Raw genomic sequence first — 13,741 nt, 5'->3', positions numbered from 1 at the left:
GCACACCGTTTGGAAATCACGGACTTAGACGAATCGTGATCCATCGTCTGCAACTGGACATACTGCTCCCCCGACAAGAATCAGATTTCTTTTAAAGAGGAAGAAGGGAGAATGGAAATTGTGTAGGAAACTAACAATTTTTGTCTCAGTCTGTCCCAAACAAACTATGTACTCTTAGAACAGGGGTTATGTCTGTTTTTACAACTATCTTATGTAGAACAGTTTTTGGTACTTAGACGTAATTCCGTACATATTTATTAAATGGAGAACTGAAGATATAGGATTATGGGTGTTAACCACAGAATGCCAAATTATAGGAAATTTGTTACCTATACAGTAAGCTTCTGTGTGAATTCAAGGGCCTGGACTAAGCCTTCCTCACCTCTTACTGTCCAGGGTCCAGCAATTATTTGGCACATTCTAGATGACAGAAAAGTGTTGGTGGGATGAATGATTGGATGTCTCAGTGAGAGCTAGTTCTGCCTCCAAACACCATTACAAAGGAGTTTCATTACACGGATAATGAAAATGCTTATTAGTGAACTCTCAGTGTAAATGTCCATGCTGACTGTCAAGAAAGAAAAATAACCACTCTGTCTTATCACTGTGGATCTAAGGCTTTCCTTTGTTACCACAGTCACCACTAGAAAAACTGACAAAAAGAAAAAAGCAGAACTTTTTTGAGATATGAGAAGGACTATTTCCATAATGGTTTACATGGTCAGCAGCTAAACTATCTCACAATTCAGGATCATTCCATAAAGCCTGGAATGTGACTTTTTAAAAAGGAGCCACCAAATTTTCTAAGTATGATAGATATTTGAGCAAAACTTGTATTTCTCCTTTTCCTGGTCCCCTCAGCGCAAATTCATTTTTCTGTATTTTCTGCGTTTTTGCAACAAGAGAAGCCATTTAAGCTCTTTGCCCTTGGTTTCCCTGATCGTAAAGTGTACAGCTCTGTGCCACCCTATGAAAGCATGTGCAAGTGCTAGCATGTTAGAGTTATGTATAGATCTAAAAATTACCTACGGGTGGGCGCCTGGGTGGCTCAGTTGGTTAAGCATCTGCCTTCGGCTCAGGTCATGATCCCAGGGTTGCGGGATCAAGTCTCGCATCGGGCTCCTTGCTCAGCGGGGGGTCTCTTTCTCCCTCTGCCTGCCACTCCCCCTGCTTGTGCTCTCTTTCTCCATCAAATAAGTAAATAAAATCTTTTTTAAAAATTTAAAAAAATGATAAAAAATTTGTTTGTTATTTTATTTTTCTAGTAGTTTATTTAGAAAGTTATTTATATATCTGTCTCTATCACTTATTCAAAAGTATTTTCAAGGCAGAGTCTATGTCCTTTTCATTTTGGAATCCACAGAGCATCGCACAAGACCTGGTACAAAATAGGTATCCAATGTATGTTTGTTGAGTTGGTAAACTATTTCTTATCAATATTTTTCCCAAAGCATGGTGTTTTGTTCATAATAAATTCTCAATGTGTGTATTTTTATTTGTGAGAGCCAAAATCATCTTTACTTTAGTTCCTTCAGTATTCCTGAAAACTAAGGAAAATCAGGAATTATTCTCCCTGTCTTGTAAATGGGAAAATATAATTATCTTTAATGATAGATACCAAATTTTGAACTTGTACTATTAAATAAATACACTAGTTAATATATTTCAAAACATTCTTTGTTTTACTAGAGAATATTATATGTATGTGTATATATGCGTTAATATGTTTTTCTACCAATGTGATTAAAGCTTTCACTGAGCATTTACTAGATGCAGGTCAATGTCCAAATGCCAGACTGATGTTGCAGTCAGTTTTATGTTCCTAAATTTTATTTTTAAATACATTTTTATTTATTGTTTTTCCAAGCACAAAAGCAATACATGCTCATTGCATGTATTTTATATAAATGTAATATAAATATGAACATATATATTGCATGTATCCTATATTTTTTAATGGATCTGCTTACATGTGATAATATTTTGGGTGTGACCTTTTAAGTGAAATTAAATCATACGACTCACACTATTTTGCAATTTCTTTTTTTTCCCACTTTATAGTGTATCTAAACTTTTAAGTGTAAAAGATCTTTCAACTAATAAATATAAATACTCCAGGTCTGTTTAATTGCTAGATCTTACTTTTAGATGTTCACAGTACGCTATACTCCTACTTTAAATTACTTATCACACTTTTAATTTCAGTTAGTACTTGTAAAATTATAGGTCTTATTCCTGTTTCCCTAAATAAATTATAAATTCCATGAATAGCACACACTACCTGAAACTTATACATGTAACAGCAGTAGATGCTGTGAGTGAATGAGTGAATGAATGGGGGGGCCTCCGTCCCAAGACTTTCTTTACAAAGCCTGTGTTCTTGCCATGTTTTCATACTGCCTCTCCTTAGGAATTCCTTTATCTGCTTTATATGCTAAGGTATTCTTATTATTTATGATTATATTATTTTTAATTTTTTTGTTTTAGATTTTATTTATTTATTTGAGAGAGAGAGCGAGTGAGACAGCACAAGCAGGGTGAAGGGCAGAGGGAGAAGCATGTTCCCCGCTGAGCAGGGAGCCCAATGTGGAACTCAATCCTGGGACTCTGGGAACATGACCTGAGCTGCAGGCAGATGCTTAACCGACTGAGCCACCGAGGTGCCCAATTATTTTTAGTTTTATGTAGTATAGTTTAGGTCAATGTGAAATCAGAGAAATGAGCATTTTAGATATTTGGAAGTATAATCATAATAATTACATAATGATAAAAATAATCAACATTTTAAATCTTTTATGTTGTTGGAGCTTACTAATTTTCAAAATTAAAAAGACAATGAAATACATTCCTAAAGTGACTTTATTTCACTTTTCTGACATATTTTTCTGTCCACTCTCTTTCTTCTTTCAAGAAGAAAAAGTTTCTACACTAAAATATTAAATGAAATGATAAATGGCAGAGATAGCTATTTAACCCTAGTAGTTGTTCCCATGGTGCTAGGGTCTTAGATTTGTGACCCTTCACAATGGATGGTCTATTTCCAGCTTGTAACCAGGCATGGCCAATAGCATGCAAATAGAAGTGTCTTGTGGCAGTTTTCATGATCGTTTCTCAGGAGACAGCAGGTTGTATGCCCTTTCACTCTTGTTATCTGCTCCTGTGGAATGCAATGCCGACATCTTGGACTGTGAGCTTGAAGCCTGGTAGGACAAAACTTGGAGATGAACAGGTCCTGGGTTCCTGGCAGCATGGGTTACCTTGTCAGTCATGAACTGCTTCCTGGACGTTTCTATGAGACAAAAATAAGATTTCAACTTTATTAAACTATTGTTTCTGTCATTTGATACCACACCTAATTTTAGCCAATACAGACAATGAGTCTGAAATTTTGAAGAAAGTCCCTGTAAGCTTACTTGCCACAAATAACTGGCTCCTACCAATAGCATTTTACCAAAGAAACTATACGTGGCATTACTCCCTATTTATAGATAAAAAGGGTCAGTGTAGTTTCAATTCAGATTCCAGGTCAGCGCTTTCCACGGGACTGCATTTACATGCCAAGTGACAAGTGGTAAGATGGAATAATCATAGCCTGCTTTTCTATACAGTTCAGTATTTGTTTTAAGATATTAATCTCATCTAGTTTCTCACAACCACTCTTAAAGTAGGTTCATAAATGACAAAGCTGAGGCTAAGACAGTGTCCTCTGTGCATGGTAATAAAACTAGACAGTTGACTAGTTTCCTGGGTTCTCATTCTTTATGCTTTTTATCATATTGTTCGCCAACCTTTTTAAGCCTCATCATAAAGTATATTATCTTACATTTTATTAATCAAATTTGAGAAATTGTTTTTCCCATCTCCATTGTAGACACATGTTCATCTGTACAAGTGAGAGAAGAGCATGAGCACCAAAGAAGACTTTATTGTTTATAAATAAGGTAATGTTTCTCTCTCCCTCTGGGAAGGAGTAGACAAAGAATATATCCAACTTAAAACACGCTGGGTTCAAGGAAACAATAGTACTAATCGTTACCTATACTCTTGACCTAGCTACTGGATAATAACGTATTATTTCCAATCCTCAGAAAATCAAGCCCTCTATTCATTGACTGAAACAGTATAAACCTAATTGAAAAATTCACACGGAGAAAAAAAGCCCAACTGCTGATTTGAGTGTTCTAATTTAATTAAAAATTAATTGAATTAATTAATTTCAAAAACTAATTTTGAAAATTTCAAGCTGAAAATTTTAGTATGCAATTTGCATTTGTGGTCATGCCCTGGTGCTCAAATCTCAGTATTATTCAGTTTCCCGAGGGACCCAAATATGGACAGCCTTAGTAAACAATATTCTCCTCTACTGCCTTTGTGATTGTTTTGGTTACTGCTCCATATTGCTTTTGCTGCAGCCTTTATCAGAAGGACAATCTGTATAGAGAGATATACTGACCTTGACCTTTTTCTCCAACTCACTTTAAAAAGAAACCATTTTGGGGAGTCTCTGATAGCTTCTCTTTTAATTTGTCTGCTTTTCTTACTGTGTATTTTGTTCCTTTTTGCTTGTGTGGAATAGGGATGGAATATTGATGACTGAAAGTTTGGATTTTTTCCAGGCATTTATTTTGGGACAAGCTCTCAGTCTGTTGGCACTAGTACCTACCCACTGCCCTGTCCTCCCCTCCCCACAATATGACAGACTCTTTTTCCCCCATATAGTGGGAAGAGTGGGATTTCTTTTAAGAACCTCTGTAAATTTAAGTATTTACAAGAGGATTTCTGGGAAAACATTAGATAAGGCCCAGGGAACTCATTAAAGATAATAAAACTAGTTGCTCTGACTTTTTTTTAAAGGAAATATTCTTAAACCACTTCCGTGCAGTTCCATCATTAAAGTTGTCTCTAACTTGACCTTCCCTGAATAGCTAATTCTCATGCAACTTCCTTTCCCCTTCTACAGCATGAAGTATTTTACTTAGATGATCTTTCCCCGTTCAGACATTTGCATTTTAAGGAATCGGGAGATGTTGACTCACTGTAGTCCCCTGCTTTTTTTCCACAACCCACTATTCACTTGAAAGTCCAAATTTTTGGTGTTTTTGCTTTCATATTTCCATGCCATGAGAACCTGAGTATGGTGAAGCTTTAAAATGAAAGTTAGAAGCCCTGATTTTTACTGGATAACTTTGACCAATGACCTTTACGTTTCTTATTAGTAAGATGTATATATGATAACTAGGAATCAACTATCTATGCATTTGTTTGGGTTTGTCTAACTAAAGTCAGAGAAGCAGTGATTAATTACTAGTAATTAACGCATAAAAGGACTACAAAGGAAGGGTTTCTCATCATTTAATCGGCTTGGATTAAAGAAAAAGAACAGTTTTTTTCAAACATTATCACATGATTCGTTTTAAAAGACTAGCAACCTTCCTACTGAGGAGTGTAAGATATTTTTTCGAAATGTACTTCCATAATTATAGTGATTTTCCAGCAGTCCCAAGAAAGTAGATAAAATAACATCATAGTTAGTTATATTTATTTATTTTTTTGTCAAAAACAAAAGTAAAGTACCCTCTTTTATGGCTCCTTGATTCTTTCACTCCCTTGCAGAACAAATTTCAGTTCCACATTAGACATAAAAATTCCTTCATTTCATATCTCGACAGTGTCTACCTTCTCTGAACTGTTACGTATTTCTTTTCTTTTTTTTTTTGAACTGTTATGTATTTCTTATATACCTTTGACTTTCACTCTAATCCTTCCTTACATACATTGTTGCTGTTCTCTAGAATGTTTTGAAATGCCTACCATCTTCTAAACTGTATTTAAGTTTGCTAGAAAAAAAGGATTGCATAGTCCACTTACTCCCAAAGTTCTATCTATTATCACAGAATAAATCTTAACAAATAAATCATGACAACTTTCTCCTTAGTTCCTTGGCATTGGAATGTATAAAAATAATTGCTGGGGCAATTAATATTAGTCTACATGAATAAATAAGAAATAGTTAATTTTGATCAGTTTCTTGAAATCGTATTACTTCTTTCAAATATAAACCAGTGCAACCCACTGTAGTAGTGAAGCATCTTTTAGTTATGGGGAGGGAGGGAATAACTAAAGTTTTGCGATCATAATATTTTCCATTTTATAGCGTTTTATATTTTTCAAAACTGTTTTCATGTGCCTTGTAGACACAAAACATATTTTAATATAACAGCACGCCATTTAAAATGAATGTTAGATTTTACTTGAAATACTCTGAGAGATGGTATAGAATGATGGAAGTATTAGAATCAAAGTGCTAGGGTCTGAATCCTGGCCCCACTACTTATAAGCTGTGAACTTTGGCAAGTTACTTAACCTCTCTATATCTCATTTTCCTCATCTGTAAAATAGACATGATTGTAACAATTGGTTGTAATAATTAAATAAATGAATACATATAAGGCACTTAGAATCATGCCTAGAACTTAATTAGCATTGAACAAATAAATGTCTGCTTTTATTACAATTCGGAAAAAAATTTCAATGTTTTATGATTTCTAGCTGAATTCAGATTTATTACCACAAAATTTGTATAAAAAATGGACCAACTGTAGTTGATAATTTCTCTAACTACAATGTGAGAAACATAGATATAACCACAGTGTCTTAACTTTTTCTATAAACTATCCCTTACCAAGTATATAGGATAATTTTTTTATTATATGCTTAAAAAATACTTGATTATTGTCCATTAACTGCATAATTAACTTCCTACTGCTGGATAAATATTTATTGGAACATGTTCATATTTGGTCTCTTTAAATTTGTTTTGCTTTCTTCAATTGTCCTGGGCAAGCTTTCTTTTTTTTTGTCATTTGAAACATGCATAAAAGTAAATATATATATATATATAATCAAAAAAATATATATATTTAAATATATAAATAAAATAAAATAAACATATTATATATATGTTATATATATATTATATATAATTTATATATATATGTTATATATATATTATATATAATTTATATATATATGATATATATAAGATAAAAATAAAATAAATATATACCATCAAACTTTTAGAAAAGTTTGAAAGCTCTCCAATGCCACTCCATTCCTTCCATAAACATCCTTATAATCCTATTCTCCAGAGGTTTGCTACATATCCTCCTTGGTTTTTTATATACTATAGAAGCATAGTCCATAAATATGCATAATAGTACTTTTTTCCCATAAAATTGGGATTATGCCACTCATAATGGTCTTTATGGCCTATTATGTTTTTTTCTTAATATATATATTTTACTAGATTAATTCATATAGTTTTATCCTCATTCATTCTTTTCATTTTTTGTGAAAATTCAGATGCATGTAAAAACATGTCCCAACTGTATATGTATATAAATATATACATAGTGCACATCCCTACATCTACTACTTGGGTTTAGAAAAAGAACATTGCCAAAACATTGGAAATCCTGTCTGTCAGTTCTTTTTTTTTGAATGGCTGCAATGATTTTATGTCTATACCTTTATTTTTTCATTTATCAGTAGATATTTAAGTTTTTCCTAAATTTTTGCTGTTAATAATAATACTATAATGACCGTCTTCTATTTTATTTTTACATTATCATGTAATCGTTGTCTATAGGATGGATTCCTGGAAGTGGGATTACTAGGTAATAGGATATGTACTTTTCAGATTTTAATAGGAAAACTACATTATCCTCCAAAAGTTTATACAAATTTATACTTCCACCAACAATATAAAAGAGAGCTCATTTCTCCACACCCCACACCTGTCCAGCAGTTGCTGATATCAATCTTTTACATTTTTTAAATTTAATTTTGTTATGTTATGTTAATCACCATACATTACATCATTAGTTTTTGATGTAGTGTTCCATGATTCATTGTTTGCGTATAACACCCAGTGCTCCATTCAATACGTGTCCTCTTTAAGACCCATCACCAGGCTAACCCATCCCCCCACCCCTCCACCCACCCTTCTCCCCAGAGCCCTCAGTTTGTTTCTCGGAGTCCATAGTCTCTCATGGTTCGTCTCCCCCTCCGATTTCCCCCCTTTATTTTTCCCTTCCTTCTTCTAATGTCCTCCATGCTATTCCTTGTGTTCCACAAATAGTGAAACCATATGATAATTAACTTTCTCTGCTTGACTTGTTTCACTTAGCATAATCTCCTCCAGTCCCATCCATGCTGATGTAAAAGTTGGGTATTCATCCTTTCTGATGGCTGAGTAATATTCCATTGTATATATGGACCACATCTTTATCCATTCATCTGTTGAAGGGCATCTTGGCTCTTTCCACAGTATGGCTATTGCAGACATTGCTGCTATGAACATTGGGGTGCATATGGCCCTTCTTTTCACTACATCTGTGTCTTTGGGGTGAACACCCAGTAGTGCAATTGCTGAGTCATAGGGCAGCTCTATTTTTAATTTTTTGAGGAACCTCCACACTGTTTTCCAAAGTGGCTGTACCAACTTGCATTCCCACCGACAGTGTAAGAGGGTTCCCCTTTCTCCACAACCTCTCCAACATTTGTTGTTTCTTGCCTTGTCAATTTTTGCCATTCTAACTGGTGCAAGGTGGTATCTCAATGTGGTTTTGATTTGAATTTCCCTGATGGCTAATGATGATGAACATTTTTTCATGTGTCTGTTAGCCATTTGTATGTCTTCTTTTGAGAAGTGTCTGTTCATGTCTTCTGCCCATTTCTTGATTGCATTATTTGTTTTTTGGGTGTTGAGTTTGAGAAGTTCTCTGTAGATCTTGGAAATCAGCGCTTTATCTGTAGTGTCATTTGCAAATATCTTCTCCCATTCTGTCAGTTGCCTTTTTGTTTTGTTGACTGTTTCCTTGGCTCTGCAGAAGCTTTTTATATTTTAACTGATCTGTTTTAGCTGGTGAAGCTCAGCATCTTTTCATATGTTTATTATGTATTTGTACTTCTTTGGTGAATTGTCTGTTCATACCCAAACCCCGTTATTCTATTATTGATTTATGTTTCTTTATTGCTTTGCAGAAATTCTTTATAAAATATGTATAAATGTTTTGTCTGCTATGAGTCATAAGGATTTTCTTTTGGGTATGATTTTAAAGTTTCTTATGCATCATTGAATACATGAAGGCATAGATGCCTTGAAGTTCAAGAATGAATATTTAATAAACCATTTTTTCACACTTCCATTTTCTCACAGTATTTTAACCTTTCACAGCAAAGGTTATTTAAGGAACACGGATTACTGAATCTAAAATTGTATTTGTCATTTTTGTTTCCCTTCCTCGATATACACCTGCATACTAAGTCGTTTGCACTTAATTCTAACCATTCTCATAGACAGAGGGAATTTATCACTATACCGAATAAATCACTATATAGAAACTACACATTCCTCAATAAAGGGGCAATTATATTAGCTTAGAGTTAAGAGTCAAGACTTCAAATTATTTTTCTTAAGTGTCCTAATATGTACCTCTAACCATCTCTTTGTATTTTCTATTTCTAGAATTATTTTGTTAAGAAAAAAATTTTGGACATGATAGAGGGGTGATAAAGACCTTAGAAAAACTAACAATTTATTAAAAAGTAACTTGAACACTTTATATAGTACCAATATAAATGAATAATTACTCTTTTCAGAGAGGAAGCTGCTTCACTCGATTCTTACAAAAACAAAACAAAAAAAGGACACACACACACACTTTTGCAAGAGGTATTGAGTTAGAACTGTAGACAATTTTCTTTCCTTTTCCTTTTAAATTTATGGGTTATATATCTTTTAGAAGCAGGGAATATGTTTTATCAGTAGACTGTAGATAGAACAGATATTCTATCTCTTGAATTTCTAAAATTTAAGTCTTCAAATTTTATTAAAAATTGTTGTCTATTATCTATAGAAAATAGAATAACATATTTTGAGAAATAGGAAAATCTGATCTATAATTTCTTAAGACTATAATGTGCTTCATGGTAATTTCTTTTTAAATGCTTTAATGTATTTAATGTGATTTTAACATCTTTAATATGTTAGAAAATAAATGTATTCTCTATTTTTTCATCCTCTGCTAATTGTGTTCTGTTTGTTGTTTAGTTCATATGCATGAAATAACTAAACTCTGGCAAGAGTTTTTAGCTGGGTTCAGCTTGTAGTAAGCCAAAAGATTTTGAAAGAAGATGGGCATTCTTTAGCTTCCAAAATGTTGACTCTGGATTCAGCAGCCACCAAGTAATAATAGACTACCCACTGACTTAAAGGTCAGAATCATAGAATGATTAGAACATCATGATTATGTGAAGAAAAAAACATTACATCATCTTGTGCCAAGGTTGAACTGGATTGTGTTCTCTGACCTACTTTCCTTAGATTGGTTTGGTCTCTATGGTCAGAACATGTACCAGAATTCTCTGGAGACTATGGTTATTATTTAAAATGTGCAGATTTTTTAAAAAAATATTTTATTTACTTATTTGAGAGAGAGAGAGAGAACACAAGTGGGGGGAAGGGCAGAGGGAAAGGGAGAGGGAGCAGACTCCCCACTCAATTGTGGGATCGTGACCTGAGCCAAAGGCAGTTGCTTAACTGACTGAGCCGCCCTAGGCACCCCATAAAATTTGAAGATTTTAAAGAAGTCATATATTAATGATTCTTACCTTTCCAGCAGTACTATTCACATGGTTAATTTGTCAACAACTATGTGCTATAAAGAACCTAACACTGTGCAAAAACGAAGACAAGCAATATTACTGGAAGCCTTGATGTAGGCTAATATTATAAACTTCACTGGTATTTGTATAGGTTATACAGGTCATGTTATTTTGTTTATATATTTTGTTTATATATTTTAAGTAACTTTATTATATATAGTGCACATGCATACAATTCATCCTTTTAACATGTACAGTTTGGTGAGTTTTAGTAAATTCACAGAGTTGTACAACCATCACCAATATTTAATTTCAAAACACTATCATCACCCCAGAAGGAAACCCTGCACTATTATCAGTCACTCCCCAAAGTTGGTTCTTTGGGATAAGCTTCTGACTAGACTGACCAAGAAAAAAAGAGAGAAGACACAAATAACAAATGGAGGTTTCCTTTTTTTTTTAAAGATTTTTTAAAAATTTATTTATTCGAGACACAGAGATACAGAGAGAGAGAGAGGACATGAGCAGGGGGAGAAGCAGGGAGGGGAAGAAGCAGGCTCCCCACTGAGCAGGGAGCCCGATGCGGGGCTTGATCCCAGGACCCTGGGATTATGACCTGAGCCGAAGGCAGACGCTTAACCATCTGAGCCACCCAGGTGCCCCACAAATGGAGGTTTCTAAAGAGATAAGAAAAGACTATCATTAGTATTATTAAACACCTTCAGCAAGAAACTTGAAAATTTAAATGGAATGAACAAATTCCTAGGAAAACACAATTTACTAAAAGTAAAGAGAAAAAATAGAAAACTTTGGAGAGTCATAACTCTTACAGAAAATGAATCCATATTCAAAATCCTTTCCACAAAGAAAAGTCCAGGTCCAGATAACTTTACCAATGAATTCTATCAAAAATTTAAGGAAGAGATGGATCTGTTCCAACAGAAACTGTTAGAAAGAATAGAAAGTGAGCTACTTCTTTAATGAGGCCAACATAACTATGTTACCAAAATCCAGTGGTATTATGGGAAATGAAAATTATAGGAAGAAAGAAAAATTGTGAGAGAAAACATGATTATTTTAATAGATGCAGAAAAAGCATTTGATAAATTTATCATCGTTTTATTGTTAAAAATCTTAGCTAACTAGGAAGAGAAAGGAACTTCATTAATCTGATAAGGATCTCTACAAAGAAACAATTAGCAATTATACTTAATGGAGATTCACTAAAAGCTTTATCTTTGAGATCTGGAATAAGGCAAGGATGATCACCATCAGCCCTTGTATTCAACCTTGTGCTGGAGGTCTGAGCAGGGTCAGTCAGGATTAGAGAGGAATTAATAAAATTGCCATTATTTGTAAATAGTGATTGTGTTGAGTGAAACTTCAAAAGCATCTACAGATAAATGATTGGAAATAACAAATCTGGTGAATAGAAAATCAGTATTAGGCAACCAACTACTAATCTGAGATCTCTAAGTATTTCAGAGTCTTCTTGATGTTAACAGGGCCCAAACCCTTGATTTTTTTTCTCTAAAACGTGTCTCACCTCCATCCTAGTGCCCTCATTTCTGTCAGTGGCAACACCATTTACCTAGTTACCCAAGCCAGAATTAAAGGGTAGGACTGCTTCTCGTCTTTGTAGAAATCAGAAAGAGGCACCCTTCATACATGCATGTAGCCCATGGCAGGGGACAGGACTTTGTGAGCTAAATATGTGCTGGATTTCAGCTCCATGTGCCCTTGTCAGCCAGGCACTCTTATGCAGTGAACATCCCTCACAACCATATGTGGCAGGCCTGTTCTGATCTTCCCCCTTTTTTTGGTTTTCCCAAAGTCAGTTAATTCATGAATACTGGCAAGTCTATCTCCAAAATATATCTTGAAACCACTCTCTTCTCTTCTTCTCCACTCCTTCCACCTCAGTCTGGGCCATCACCCTCTCCCACCCCAACTACTGTGCAACACCATCCTGGCTGGTCACTCTGTTTCTCCTCTTGTTCGCCTCCGATCTGTTCTCCATATAGCAGGTGAAGTGATCATCTTAAAACATAAATACAGTAACACCAGTCTCCTGCTTAACTTCTTCAACGGCTTCCCATGTCACTCAGAAATAACAACAAAAACGCCAAACTCTTTACTATGAACTGTAAGGCCCAGCATGATCTGCCTCTGTCTCTGTTTTCAGCCTCATCTTGTGCCACTGGTCTCTGCCCACTCTGCTCTGGCCACTCTAATCTTATTTCAGTTTAATTAATTTGCCAAAGATCCTAACTGCCTCAGACTTTTGCACCTGCGGGTCCCTCTTTTTGAATGGTAAGAATGACCAGAATTTATTTTGCTCCTGCTGTGTGCCAGGCACTGTTCTAAGTGCCCTCCGTATATGCACACATTTAATCCTCACAACAGCAGGATGGAATAGGTACTATCATGCTCCACATTTTACAGATGAGGAAACAAAGACACAGAAAGGTTAAACAAATTGCCCAAAGTCCCACAGTTTGTAACTGATGAAACCAGGATGCGCTTCTCCACGCTTTGTACAGCAGTCTCCTCTCATCCTCTGGGTGTAAGCATATCAGTCCCATCCTTCCCTGGCCACTGTATCTGAGATGATCTCACTGTTGGTCACCATCTCAGCTCCTAGCCTGTCTTTTTCTCCCCATCTTCTCTCATGAGAATAGAAGGAACTTACTACATAAGCATCAGTATGCTAAATGCTTTAAAATACAAAATGGCGAGGGGCACCTGGGTGCCCAGGACTTGCCATGAAGACCTAACAACTGTTTTGGTCCACTCTGTTGTAAATCTCCTTACATGGAGTTTATTCTATTGTCTCTCTGCTCTTCCAAGTGACTGTACCCCTGCATCAGCCTTTGACCCCTGGACCATGCCTCAGTGTTGGCCCAGATGGTCCACATTGCCTTTGGGGTCAGATAGAGAGGGATATTTTAGGCAATGCCACAGTGAATATCAGCCTGATTTCAAGGAAAAAAAAAAAAAAAGAAAGAAAAGTAGAGTCATGGGAGAGAGTCCAGAGTACAAACCCGACAATTTAATCTGGAAACATCTGTTT

The 13,741-nt window shown here is 35.0% G+C and overlaps 1 long non-coding RNA gene across 5 annotated transcripts in view; it reads left to right on the top strand.

Moving 5' to 3' along the window:
- LOC144381893 (uncharacterized) overlaps positions 1–13,741 on the top strand; it is a 122,284-nt gene that overhangs the window by 67,989 nt on the left and 40,554 nt on the right. Inside the window, exon 2 of one of the 5 annotated variants that reach the window (XR_013448020.1) lies at positions 3,872–3,941. The exons of the other annotated variants lie outside the window; for them this stretch is intronic. This is a non-coding gene — a long non-coding RNA (uncharacterized LOC144381893). The remainder of the gene's footprint in view (positions 1–3,871; positions 3,942–13,741) is intronic. 5 annotated transcript variants of the gene reach the window in all.

The sequence above is a fragment of the Halichoerus grypus genome, chromosome 5, assembly GCF_964656455.1.
Source record: "Halichoerus grypus chromosome 5, mHalGry1.hap1.1, whole genome shotgun sequence".
In the NCBI taxonomy this organism is placed as follows: domain Eukaryota; kingdom Metazoa; phylum Chordata; class Mammalia; order Carnivora; family Phocidae; genus Halichoerus; species Halichoerus grypus.
The sequence above is the reverse complement of the archived record's forward strand: the minus strand, read 5'-3'. Positions and strand labels throughout refer to the sequence as shown.